At 37.4% G+C, this 2,368-nt stretch overlaps 1 protein-coding gene across 1 annotated transcript in view; it reads right to left on the minus strand.

Annotated features, from left to right (window-relative positions):
• The window catches only part of LOC107549207 (contactin-associated protein-like 2), an 8,912-nt gene extending 6,914 nt beyond the window's left edge, over positions 1-1,998 (minus strand). The window contains exon 1 of the mRNA XM_016230208.1: positions 1,750-1,998. The gene's annotated coding sequence lies outside the window, so the exon portion shown is untranslated. The remainder of the gene's footprint in view (positions 1-1,749) is intronic.
• Positions 1,999-2,368: the final 370 nt, after the last annotated feature.

The following is a 2,368-nucleotide window of genomic DNA, read 5'->3' on the forward strand; positions in this document are numbered from 1 at the left end:
ATATATATATATATATATATATATATATTTTGGTGTATGGGTATATGCAATCAAGACAAACACAAACAAGATGCACAATTAAGTGTAATGTTTAGAAATTTTTATAGAAATGCAAAAAAAAGTACATTTTATATATATATATATATATATATATATATATATATATATACACACACACACACATATATATTTGCATTCTGGAAATCAGATTTAATTTGAAATCTATGAAGTGTTATATCAAAAACTGGCATGCATTTATAGCATAAAACTAGCTAAATCATAAGAACATGATAATATAATTTCCTTAACAGCACCAACTGCAATGCACCCACACCTGTAGCCACCTGCTGTAAATGCTTCTTCCTGTTTTATAATGCAGTTTGGTGTAGAAAATATATGCACTTGATCATACTGTAAAGCTCAACAGAAGCAACTGATACTGTATTCTGCAAGCTATGTTCCTTATTGCAGTAAACACAATACAGTATATCACTTTAAAACATTTCACGTTGAGAAGAGATATGTAGAATTATGCAGTGCAAGTAAAACTGCCATTTGAATACCCATAAAATTATTTTAACAGCTCTTTTGTCTATGAGCTGATGATAAATGCTATGAATTATTCAGAGACATTAAAGTAAACTGCTATCCTGGTAGGGGCCATTATTGCAGGGGAGATACAGGGAAAGAGGGGGCAAATGAGGGATTGAAGACCGTCTTTTGATGGATGGGTTGGGAGATGGAGAGAAGGGGTGGGATGAAAGGGTTGCCATGGTAACAAATGGAAGCTGGTGTAGCAGGAGTGTGAGAGAAAGGGAGGTGGGAGATGCTGGACCTAAAGAAAAAGTGATAATGTGAATTACAGTGACACACTGTCAACACATATCATGATGGCTGAACATTTAATTTCACCTGTTTTTACCTCTCGCACACTCAAAAATTTAATTTGCTCTAGTCTTGCCGTACTGTTCAGAATGGGAGAGGCCAGTCTTCAGATCTTGCTGCATGATGCACCATGTGCTAACAGACTGAGATAGAACAACACCTGTCCGACGTCACGTGACAACAGGAACAGAGAGCAACCTCTGAAGTATCCGCAGAAAAGGCATGTATTTAAGGAAACACACAGCTATATTCACTAAATTATTTATGCAAATCAAGTAATAATGCAAACATGCTCACACCATTAGTGCTGATTCTGCTGAACACAATTTGCACAAAGAAATTCCCTGTATATGCTGCAGACTATTGCAATCTGCTGTACTTTTACAACATCGTTCCACCCACTGCAGACCAGGTACCTGAAATGGCTCTTAAAAATGTAAAACTGTCACTTTTATCAGCCAATAATAATGCGTAATAAAGTTATCTGCATCAGGTATACAAAGTATACATTTATATTTTAAAAGGAAATTTATTCCTGTAATGGAACAGCTGAATTTATTTATACACACACACACACACACACTACTAGCCACCCTTGGAGGGGGCAAACACACCCTTACACTACCTGCTCCACACACACATTCCAGCAATGCAGACAATCTGCCCAGCAAATAACCAAACAATACTACAATACATTCTGTTTCTAATTCGATATTAGGAACAGGAATACATAAAATACTACTGTGGGTGATCACTGCAATATCCAAACACACTAAACACATGTAAGGTGTCCTTTACCCAAAAACACAGTCTCACATCCTCATTCAAAACCCTCAATGCTGCAGTACAGAAAGCAAACATTACCTGCCAGACAGGTGTTTGTTATCAGGTATATCTCACTTTCTTCTTCCAAAATGCCAGCCTTCTTGTGTGTCAGTGTATGTTCCTCTCCACGCTGCGGATGCCTGTGTGTGTACGTCCGCAGCTGGGGCTGGGTGATCACAGACTGCAGCCCTTCTCCTGTTCCGCACTCATTGATATCCTGCTTCAACAACACCTGGAAGCTGGATTCCACTGTCGTCTGGATCTGGAGCCCCCTCCACGCTGGACACTGACTGTGCCCAGAGCCGTGTAATAATCACAGAATAGCCAATGACATCATCCATCTGGCTTTGATGGAGACCAGGCGAACTTCAAGATGTCATTCAGAGAAGCTAAGCAAGTCTGTTCAGTATAATGGAATATAATTTTGTTTTCATTATCACGAGATGACATTATGCTTTGCAGTCAAAACGACTATTCTGCTATAGTCTTTTGTGTGGGAAACATAGTGGAAGTAAAAACTTGCTCTGTCAATCTGCCTGTCAGATGTACTTTGACAGTTTTTTTTTTTGTGGAAAATTATAAAAATTCTTTAAATAATATATTCAACATTATATTAATATTTAAATAATGTATTTTTTTAAATGCAATACATATTTAA

Source organism: Sinocyclocheilus grahami, unplaced genomic scaffold (genome assembly GCF_001515645.1).
Source record: "Sinocyclocheilus grahami isolate Dianchi unplaced genomic scaffold, SAMN03320097.WGS_v1.1 scaffold365.1, whole genome shotgun sequence".
NCBI classification, from domain to species: Eukaryota; Metazoa; Chordata; class Actinopteri; order Cypriniformes; family Cyprinidae; genus Sinocyclocheilus; species Sinocyclocheilus grahami.